Raw genomic sequence first — 11,740 nt, 5'->3', positions numbered from 1 at the left:
CCAACACAAAGTGCTTGCCAAAGAATAAAATGAAAAAGGGAAAGGTGAAGATCACCTTGACTCTTGCATAAAGTAAAAGACATAAAGTAAAAGATAGGCCCTTCACAGAGGGAAGCATAGGTTGTCATGCACTTTTAGGGTTGGATACACAAAATCTTAATGTGAAAGAACGTCACTTTATATTGCCCCTTGTATATGGACCTTTATCATGCAGTCTGTCGCTTTTATTGCTTTGATAACAAGTTCGTACAAAGCTTATTTTCTCCACACTAATAAGTCATGCATATTTAGAGAGCAATTTTTATTGCTTGCACCGATGACAACTTACTTGAAGGATCTTACTCAATCCATAGGTAGGTATGGTGGACTCTCATGACAAAACTGGGTTTAAGGATATTTGGAAGCACAAGTAGTATCTCTACTTGGTGCTAGGAATTTTTGGCTAGCATGAGGGGTAAAGGCAAGCTCAACATCTTTGAATGATCCATGACAATATACTTTAACTGAGATGTTAGAAAACATAACCCATTACATTGTCTTCCTTGTCCAACATCAACTCTTTAGCATGTCATACATAATGAGTGCTCACAATTATAAAATATGTCTATGATAATATATTTATATGTGAAATCTCCCTTCCTTCAATATTCTTCCATGAATTGTTCAAATGACTAATACAATGCTTGCTAACCATCAATAAATTTACAACCTCTACTTCTTAGATGTGAAGTCATTACTTCCCATGGGAAAAGGAAATGAAACATAAATAATTTCAGATTTATGACAATCAACTCATTCAACAATTTACTCATAGGATATAAGTGAAGCACTCGAGTAAATTGAAAACTACTCCAACAAAATATAAGTGAAGATCAATGAGTAGCTAAATAATTATGCAACTATGCAAAGACTCTCTCTCATTAAAGAATTTCAGATCTTGGTATCTTATTCAAACAGCAAGCAAACAAAATAAAATGACATTGCAAGGATAGGACAACTCATGTGAAGAAGCAAAAACTTAGGCTCAACTGATACTAACCGATAGTTGTTGAAGAAGAAAGGTGGGATGCCTACCGGGGCATCCCCAAGCTTAGATGCTTGAGACTTCTTGAAATATTATCTTGGGGTGACTTGGGCATCCCCAAGCTTGAGATTTTATGTCTCCTTAATTTCTCTCATATCATGGTTTCTCTTTTTATCAAAAAGCTTCATCCACAACAAACTCAACAAGAACTCGTGAGATAGGTTAGTATAAACCAATGCAAAACCTTATCATTTTCTACTGTAAAAAATTACTAAAATTATTATTCAACATTGCATACTAAATGCCTCTGCATATTTAATACTCCTATCCTAAAATAGAATCATTAAGCAAGCAAGCATATGCAAACAATGCAACCATAACAACAATCTGCCAAAACAGTATAGTCTGTAAAGAATGCAAGATTCATCATACTTACCTAACTCCCAAAATTATGAGAAAAATACTACGCTGTAGAAGATTTATCAGATCTAAATATGCAAAAAGATTCAACATTATACCATTCTCTGACTTTTCTAGGAAATTTTTGCAACAGCGGTAAACTTTCTGTTTTCAAACAGCAACATGTATACTAGCAAAATAAGCATGGTAAAGGCTATCCTTGACATTTTTATTGAAAATAAAGATGCAAAACATTATTCTAACTAACATCTAGCAAATACAAATATAAGAAAATGACACTCCAAGCAAAACACATATCATGTGGTGAATAAAAATATAGCTCCAAGTAAAGTTACCAATGAACAAAGACGAAAGAGGGGATGCCTTCCGGGGCATCCCCAAGCTTAGGCTCTTGGTTGTCCTTGAATATTACCTTGGGGTGCCTTGGGCATCCCCAATCTTAGGCTCTTGCCACTCCTTATTCCATAGTCCATCGAATCTTTACCCAAAACTTGAAAACTTCAACCACACAAAACTCAAAACAAAACTCGTAAGCTCCGTTAGTATAAGAAAATAAAACCACCACTTAGGTACTGTAATGAACTCATTATTTATTCATATTGTTGTAATATATACTGTATTCTAACTTCTCTATGGTTCATACCCTCCGATACTACTCATAGATTCATCAAAATAAGCAAACAACACATAGAAAACAGAATCTGTCAAAAATAGAACAGTCTGTTGAAATCTGTATCAAACGTATACTTATTGAACTCAAAAAATTCTGAAATAAATTTCTGGACCTGAGGAATTTGTCTATTAATCATCTGCAAAAAGAATCAACCTAAAATCACTCTCCAGTAAAAAACGGCAGCTATTCTCGTGAGCGCAAAGTTTCTGTTTTTTACAGCAAGATCACATAAACTTCACCCAAGTCTTCCCAAAGGTTCTACTTGGCACTTTATTGAACTAAAAGCTATAAAACATGATTACTACAGTAGAATAATCATATGGACACACAAAAACAGTATGGGTAAATATTCGGTTGTCTCCCAACAAGCGCTTTTCTTTAATGCCTTTTTAGCTAGGCATGATGATGGCAATGATCACTACAAAAAAAATACACTTCCTGATGATACGTGTTTGTCACAGTAGGTCGCGTTTTTTGTCATGCATGTACATCCATGAAAAATTTATGACAGAATCAAGATAGTCATACCTGTGATGTCGTAGAAGTGTTCCATGACATTACCAAAATTATCATCACGGAAGTGTCCACTTCCATGACGATAAATCGCGCGTCACAGAACTGCTTTCGTCAAGGGTGACCGACACGTGGCATCCACCGTAACGGAACGCCGTTAAGATATCGGGTTGGGTTTTGGATCCGATAACCCGTTAACAGCCCCGACCAATGGGGATTTTTCATGTGTAAAATAATCATTGGCTAGAGGAAACACGTGTCTGCTCATCGTTGGGACAGATGTCATCCACTCATTGGACGAAAGGCGCCTATGATACGTCGACACGTGGCACAGACCAATAGAGGCCCATTCCTATGAAAAGGCCGGCCCGTTTGACTTGGTCAAAATGTGGCGGGTCGGCCCATGGAAAGCCTGTTAATGGCCTGTTCGCATATAGCCCATTTACAGCCAGCTAACCCAAGGCCCGTTACGCCCTAGCCGAATTAGGCCCAATAGCGTCATCTGGGCCATCCAATATGATTCCAGCCCATTTTCACTTCTGGCCCATGTATGGCCCATGACGTCTTTCAGCCCATATGAGGCCATATGTAACTCTTGGCCTATTAACGGCCCGTGGTGAAACTGGCCCGTAATGAATAGTGTATCACTTTACACCCATTAATGGCCCGTGGTGAAACTGGCCCGTAATGAACAGTGTATCACTTTACACCCATTAACGGCCCGTGGTGAAACTGGCCCGTAATGAACAGTGTATCACTTTATACCCATTAACGACCCGTTATTCCGTTGGGCCGTTTCCAGCCCATGTTATCTTTCGGCCTTCTCGGAGCCCATTTATTTCTTTGGCTCATTTCCAACATTCGTTTACTTGCGGCCCGTTACTATCATTTTCTGCTTGTGGGCCAAATTCAGCCCATGGTTACAGTCGGCCCGTTTGTGGTCCGTTAATACGTTGGGCCGTTTTCATAGCGTCATGAAATACGGCTTATTGATGGCCCGTTATGGTCGGCCCATGAACGGACGATTCCAACTCTAGCCCATTTACGGCCATAATGCGGCCTGTTATTGGCCCATGTTATCATATTGCCCATATAAGGCCCATTGATGATATGGCCCGTAGAAAGCCCATTGTTTCTACGACCCTTAGAAGGCCCATTGTTTCTATGGCCCGTAGAAGGCCCGCTGTTTCTACGGCCCGTAGGAGGCCAAGTGTCACTACAGTAAATATTAGCCCATGGTTATTGTAGCCTAGTTTTAAAAAATAGGTTATTGCAGCCACTAGCAAACCACGGAAAAAGAACTGCAATGACTACAAGCAAACAAATAAACAAGACAACAAGGAAATAAATAAGCAAGCAACTTACGCTAGGCTATCACGGCTATCACATATTACATCCACTGGGCATCAAAGTTCACCACCAGTGCAAATAAACGCACCGACAAAAGAATATACAAAACTGAGAGCACTTCAGAAGGCACTAGGCCTGGCCAGGAAGGCCCCCCCCCCCAAACAGCTGAAGAAGCTGAGCAGACCTCAGTTGTGTCAACGATAGATGCATCAACACTAGATTTAAGGCTTGATGGTGCGCACGGCAGTCCTCTGACATCTTCATTGCATCTTTGACTTCAAGTCGGAGCTGAGCTGAAGCAAGCCTTTCCGCTTTAAGTTGAGACTGAAGAAGTCAAACTGATTGAGGCAGCGACTGCACAAAGGTTGTCTCACACCTGCTGGTGAGTAGCTTCAACTCACTGTCTTCATCAGGACAGGACCTTGGGGTCATCTCGCTGTCCACAAGATGGTTTGGCTCACTATCTTCCCTAAAGTTCTGCCTGGCGTAAGAGATACGACTTTGAAAGAGAAACAAGGAGAGACGTAACAGGTTTCACAAATATATAAGAAAATAAATGGATCTGTTCTGGATAAGGAACATGTTTTTACAACTACAATTTGAAACTGGTAGTTGTTGCAAACATCCAATCAGATGTAAACAGCAAAGCAAACAGCAGTGGAGGAAATGATGCCTATCCAAATCTATACTAGAACAAAGTTTGAAGGCTTGAGAAGGATGAACTTACATTACATGTTAACACGGGCTGGACAAAGCCCTTCTCCATGTTGTTGGAAGGATAATTCAATAAATTCCCCAAAGAAAATTCTTTATAAGCGTTGCCATTATTCTACATTTTGCAAAGAGTAAATATAGATCAAATAATATTGGAAGAAACAGAGGATAATGAATCTCAAGTGCAGACTGATGATACATAATCAAATAGCAATTAATTAAGTACAGCGTTACAAGGCAAAAGGGAGAGAGGTACTAACGAGAGCAATGCAGAGCCCATTATTGTTTTGAGATTGTATGATCCTTTGAGCAAGGAGATTCATCGGAAATTAGTTTTCATACAAGAGAGAAGGTAAGGCACAAGCAGAAATTTAGGAGTTCAAATTTTGAATTGATATCATAGACAGTACCTGACGCTGGGCTCCCAACAGTTCTAATAGGGGTTTGGCCACTGGAGTAGGGGTAAAGTGTGGTACAGTTGGGCCTGTGTTTTCTGTGGCTGCTGATCTATCTGATTTAACAGGTATCACTACCTTTTCCAAATACATAGTTTGTACTCCTTGAGGATCTGCACTCACCCTCTTCCTTTTGGCCATCTATTACGAAAGAACAACATTTGACTGGAAAAACATAGTGTGACGACACATGGAATAGGTACAGAAAATGGATAGGTATGGCATATAATCATATATGATGCTTAAACTAAGCAGATAGTGTAACAAAGTAGAAGTAATGCAAGAGGTCAGATGCAAAATATGTGCGACCAATACAACTTTGCAAAGATAGAGCAATCACCTTGATGGGTGAATAAGATAGGCCATCCTCCACCATGCAAAGTTTGTTAGCCAGTGGATCATTCCGCAATATTCCTCTCGTGCGCCCATTCTCATATTCATTTTGATAATGTTCAATATCTGACATGCATGAAAACATAAAAACAAGTGAGATTTTATTTGTAATGCAGAAGTGATTCTAATCCAATACTGCCTCCCTGTAAACCCCTTTGTGCTATCTCTGTAATTCTTTTAAAAGATGCCATGCATGCTGTAATTTGTTGTGTGCATTAATATAATGTGGCCTACTACTCAAAATATGAGAGCTCCAGAAGTGATGACACTTCGCAGATGATAACTTCAACATATAGTAAAGAAGAACAAGTCAACCTAACCTGACAGATTCAAAATATACTAAGGGAGAACAACTCGATCTGACCAGTCGACCGCAAGAGAAGAGTATCATCTTAAAGAAGAGCAGAAGAGCAAGCAGATTGAAGATATTACAAGTCTTTCAATACAATGTCGGTTGGCCACCCATGATGAACCAGAGCGCACAGAGAAATACTATTCTTTCCGGTCTCTCCATATGTGGCTCACATGCATTTCGAAACTAAAGTAGGAACATTTAGCTCACCAATTAAACATCTGTTAGTTTTACTAATATCAGCAATAATATCAGATATGAATTTGTACAACTAAGCTTGTTTAGCTCAATGGGTGGAGCAGTGCTATTACGACACGAACCACGTAGGCTTATTGTGGTCATCATAAAATGGGGAAAACATAAGCATGATGAGTACAGTGTTGACCGTGGCAGTGGGATGGCAGATCTGAAGCTGCAAACCGTGGAAAGGGTAGTTAGCAACCGATGTTTGCTTTGAAATAACAACTAAGATTTGGTATGGACAAGAAAGTACGGTCAACAAGTGACAAAGAAATGCAATTATGTTGTCTCTCTATATGTCGTGACATGCATTTGGAAACTCAAGTGGGACTTTTAGTTAACCAATTAAATGTGTCAGTTAACTAATATCAGTATCATATCACAATCATATTTGAACAACTAAGCTTTCGAATTCTGAGTGTTGTGTTGTTTAGCTTGAAGGGTGGAGTAATGCCAGTATGACAGGTAGCACCTACGCAGATCATAGTAGAGTAGATAAAAGGGGAAAACCCTAAGCATCAAGAGAAAAATCAGGAAAGTGAAACTAGTTGGAGCTGTGGGTGGCGCACATGCTTTTCGAAACGAATATAGGAACATTAGGTGACCAATTAAACATTCTCTGTTTTAGTGATATGAGCATCATATCAGATTCGTATTTCAACACGTAAGCTTTGGGTTGAGGTCTTGAGGAGTAGTGCTAGCACGACACAAAGCACCTACGATGATGGTAGTGAATATAAAGGGGGGAAACCATAAGCTTTACGAGTATAGTGCCCGTGCCATGGAGAATATGAAGGTGCAAACCGGACAAAGCTACTTCGCAACCAATGTTTGCTTTTAACTAGCCACTACAATTTGGTATGGACAAGAAAAATACAGTAAACAAATTATGATCTATTTTCCGGGTGAGATCAAAAACTTAAGCACATATGGAAGAGTACCACCTCTCTTGCGACGCCGTGTAGGCCTATGCTGATACATTGAGGGAGCTACGGGTGCGATGGCTGTCGGTGGCGGGGAAGAAGACTTTAGACGGCAGACGGCCGGGTCGGGGGATATATCCTATTGCCATGGACGAGGCGGTCGTAGGAGCGGCAACGGCAAGGTGGACGACGGCACCGATGAAGAAAGAGGAGGCGATGAAAGGATCCTGGTCCAGCGCCATGGATGAGAGACGTCCATCTCTTGCAGTGGACGACGGGGTAGGGGTAGCGGCTCCAGCAAGGTGGAGGATGGGGTGGCGGACGGAGGAGGCTGGCCGCAGTGCAGAGGTTGTCATGCCGCCGATGGTGTATGAATGGTGAAATGGAGGGGAGGGGGGATCTCAAACTTTGGGACACGCTTCTCTGAAATGGGGGAAAGTTACGAACTTATCCCCCATTTAAAATTTCGGACATCGCGTCGGTTGGGGATAGGACGGTAATCTCGCATCTCCCAAATATTTGCCGGTAACTATTTCGGGCGAGGAGAGGGTGTTTTGCCGCCCACGGTTGGTGCCCATGGTGTATGAACGGGGCTGACAGGTAGGGCAGTTGTGTCACGTCTGATGGAAGTTACACATCTGCCCCTATTTAAAATATTAGCCTACATCGATTTCGGACGAGGAGAGTTTGCTTTGCCGCCCACCGTGTATGAATGGGGAAATGGAGGAAGAGACACATGTCTTTCGGACGAGCTTGAATCAAATGTGTTTTGCCGCCCACGTTTGGCGCCCACCGTGTCTGAATGGGCTCAGAGGCCGTCGTGTCACGTCTGATTGAAGTTACTAGTCTACCCCTATCGACAGCAGTGTAAATCCGGTCGATAAGGATGTACTCAGTGTCAGGGGTAGACAGTAATTTCCATCTCGCAAACACTTGCTTCGGGCAGCCCACAAATTATAGTGGGTGTTTAGCCGCTTCGTTCAAAACTTGGGAGAATTAGCATTCACGTTTGCCCTGGGACCTGGCAAACTAAATTCAAATCCAATTTGTATTCGATTACGAATATCCACAGAAAATTATACGTTTTGTTATTTATTTCTTCAACACCACAACAAAGATTTATTCCACCTTTATATATGATTATGATTTAGAAATGCCGTGATCTTCGAATTCAGTAGGTTGGATACACTCTGATTCAAACAGTTATTTCATCCAATACAATATGCTCACACGAAAAATAGTTCACCTTATGTCAATCATACAAGTACATAGGATTACCTTGCCTAAAAAATTCAGATCATTACAACACATGGACAACATGGAATTTCGGACAACATAGGGGGTCTTGCAACATAATCCATTCAGAGACATGACACAACATGCAAGTACAATAATCTAATGACAATTTCAACTGGTATCTAAAGAAGAACAGGGATTACCTTGGGCTTCAGATAGCAGAAACAGCAGGATCTCCTCCGTCTCCAAATGCAACATTCTTACTTCCTCCAATTCTTGGGTTGCTTGCATAATGCGTGCCACTAATTCCGTAATTTCCAGCCTCAAGATAAAGATTACCTCATTCATGGCAGCCACACCATCTCTTTCTACCTCTAGTAGAGCCTCAAGCACTATAAAATCTGTGCTCAGACTGCTCTCCGGCGGTGTTGCCTCTGAACTGCTACCATCTGGTAACATGGATGGCGCACTGCTTCCACAAATAGATTCTGGGGTTGTATATTGTGTCCTAGTGTGAACGACATCCTGAAAGGTTTCCGTTGGACATAAGTAAGAGATAGTTATCGTATGATCCAGGCAATAATCTTACATGGTAAACAATGGACGAATTATTGCCGAGCATGGCAAACCATATTTGAATGGTTCAAAGCAGCATCAGCCAAAAAGAAATTAAAATGGTAAGATGAAACTAGGGATGTAAGTGGCAAATAAACGACATCCGCCAGTCCCATCTAGTTAGTTTTTGCTACCTCCCTAGTTCATTTTCCTCAAAAAAACAAAAACTCTTCTGAACTATCATACCACTAGTGGACTTTAATCAGGATTAAACGGGACCCAGTTGACATCCCTAGTTGAAAGGAAGTGTACAACCGCTATATTTAAGTTGCCAAGGCATCTAAGCAGTTGAAATAATCTGAGAAAGCACTTAACAGTGTGGCCTCATATAAACTACGAAGACAGTCTTGTGATGAAGTTGAGAGGAAAAGTTAAGGACTCAAATGAAATAGGCATGCATTTCTTTAAGATAGTACACCAGGCACTGCTGACATATTGGCCAACTCAGGTATAGCGTAACAACAAACAAGCATTCGAATCAAGGAATACAGCAAAGCAGACAACTGAACTATTTGTAATTCAGTAGGATTACATGTTGAGGGCACAAGCCAAGAAAGCAGCCCACTCGCATTACATTTCACATGTACTAAAACACATTGGCTTACCATATGTTGCTGTGAAGCCTAGCTGCTGTTGCAATGTTCTTTGAAAATATCGTCAGCATCCCGTGGTTGCAAATCTAGTTGTTGTAGTTTATTCTGCACCATCTATTTAGGTAAAATTAATTTTAGTCGCATGCACTGGTCCGAATTGATCATCAATGGTTCATCTAAACTAATGAAAGAAGGGTGTGTGCAGACACGACAATATATCTGCTTCCCTCTATTTTTATGCTTGTTCGAGGTGCCGTCCCCAAAAGAACAAATATTTTGCTTGATGGGGTTGGCAGCTCCATAATTAATAGAAGCATCAAATTAGTCATGCAACTTGGGAAGATCAAGAACACACAAACAAGTAATGAACAGAGGCTCGGAGCAGTGATGTAATAGCTAGCATCAGAAAATGTAGGGTAAAACGAACAAAAAGCAGTGGAACCACATGCTAGTTTGCTGATGTGTAATTAAGCATAGAGAACATTAACCAGTCTGATGGAACCAACAGGTGGCATCAGAACAAAACTAAAGCATATTAACTATACTAGTATGTATGCACGTGCAATGCACGTCTTAAAAGAATGGAGTGATTTTGGAGTGTGACTCGAAAAAAGTATAATGGAGTGATTTTGATAAATGGAATTCCACCCACAATTGTTTCTAATATTCACACAAAAAACTGTACATTCACATCTAAAATACTGGAGGTTCATTAAAAAACTGTATGTTACTCTATTATTTTTTCTTCCCATTCTCCTCCCAAACCTTCTTATCTAGGCTCAAGTCGTCATGCGCTCAAGCAGTAATATAGCCCATGAGGCATCGCATATGGGCCTTTTTTTTCCTGGAAGGGCCACGTGAATATTCTAGAACACAGCAGAGGCAACAACAGTCTACTGTTCATGGCGAATCCGGCTGATCTTAGCCCTTGGATTTTGGAGACCAACGGTTATGATTGATGCTCTGGATCCATCTCAAAACTGGTACACTATATAGTAGTACATATATAGATATAGATGTGCACTGGTATGTAATTTAGCACATGTAACATGTTCACTGCCAGAAGTATGGCCCTACAGGTGCAAGCAGAATAACGCGTCTCATGAAAAACTGAATGATGCCCTGAAGAAATTCAAAGGTGCGGTGCTTATGCTAGGAAAGTGAACATTGGCGCCGGCCGTTGGATGATAGTACCTGATTCTCGGTGGCGTATGGGTATTGTTGTCATACTTGATAGCTAAGGATCGTTGATGGTGCTCGTGTTGCGGTTGAGTTTGGGCCGGCTGTCACCGTCACTGAAGCGGCTCCGGTGCTACGGTTGCGGCGCCTGTCGACATACAAGAAAGCTCATCTGTGGTAAGTGAACAGTTGCACAATAAAGAGAAAAACCGAAGGATTACAAATCAAAATAACCTGATGAGGCTGCGGCGTCGGTACAGTAGGGCCGGTGGAGTTGAATATGGCGTCCATGGAGCAGGTCCGGTGCAGTGGACGAAGGCTTCGACGGGCGCGTTGTATAGTTCTTTCGGTGAGGCGGTTCTGTTGCCGAGGACGAGGGCTTGTATGAAGGGCCAGCGAAGGGGCGGACGAGGGAGTCAGTGACGGGCCTACGCTATGGTGGAAGAGGGCGCCGGTTAAGCAGATTCGGTGCGGTGGACCATGATGGCGGTCAAGGAGATCTGGAGCGATGGACAAGCCAGTTGCTGAAGCAACTCTGGTGAAGTGGTGAGTTGGCAGTTGGGGGCTCCAAGGTGCGGAAGGTAGATCCGGTGGGGTGTGAGGTCCACCGCTACGGCGGAGGACTAGATTCGGCGGCTTGCCGTGGTTGGGGGGTCGGGGAGGGGAAGGGGAGGGGCTCTGGGGAAGAATTTTGGGGGCAAAGAGGGGAAAACAATGGAGTTACCAAAGCAGCCCTTTTCCGTTCATGTGGCAGGGGTAAAACAGGAATATCGCAGGGCTAAACTTTCAGGCGCGTGATATTTCGATGTGTGCGGGAAGTTTGAAAGCTTTTGGTGCCTAAAATTATAAGTATTCTGCTCTCGTACGGCCGACTATGATATCATGGCCGACAATTTGTTTGTTTTGCATGCAAAAAAAAGTGCAAGTTTTGAAAATCAATGTCTCCAACTCGAAACTTAGATTGTCCATTCAATTCAAATATGGATCATTGAGCTACTACAAGCAAATACCATCATACGGTCCAATTCAAATGAAATTCCAAATGTGTTTATCCTAAATA

The sequence above is a fragment of the Triticum dicoccoides genome, chromosome 5B (assembly GCF_002162155.2).
Source record: "Triticum dicoccoides isolate Atlit2015 ecotype Zavitan chromosome 5B, WEW_v2.0, whole genome shotgun sequence".
Classification (NCBI taxonomy): domain Eukaryota; kingdom Viridiplantae; phylum Streptophyta; class Magnoliopsida; order Poales; family Poaceae; genus Triticum; species Triticum dicoccoides.
The sequence above is the reverse complement of the archived record's forward strand: the minus strand, read 5'-3'. Positions refer to the sequence as shown.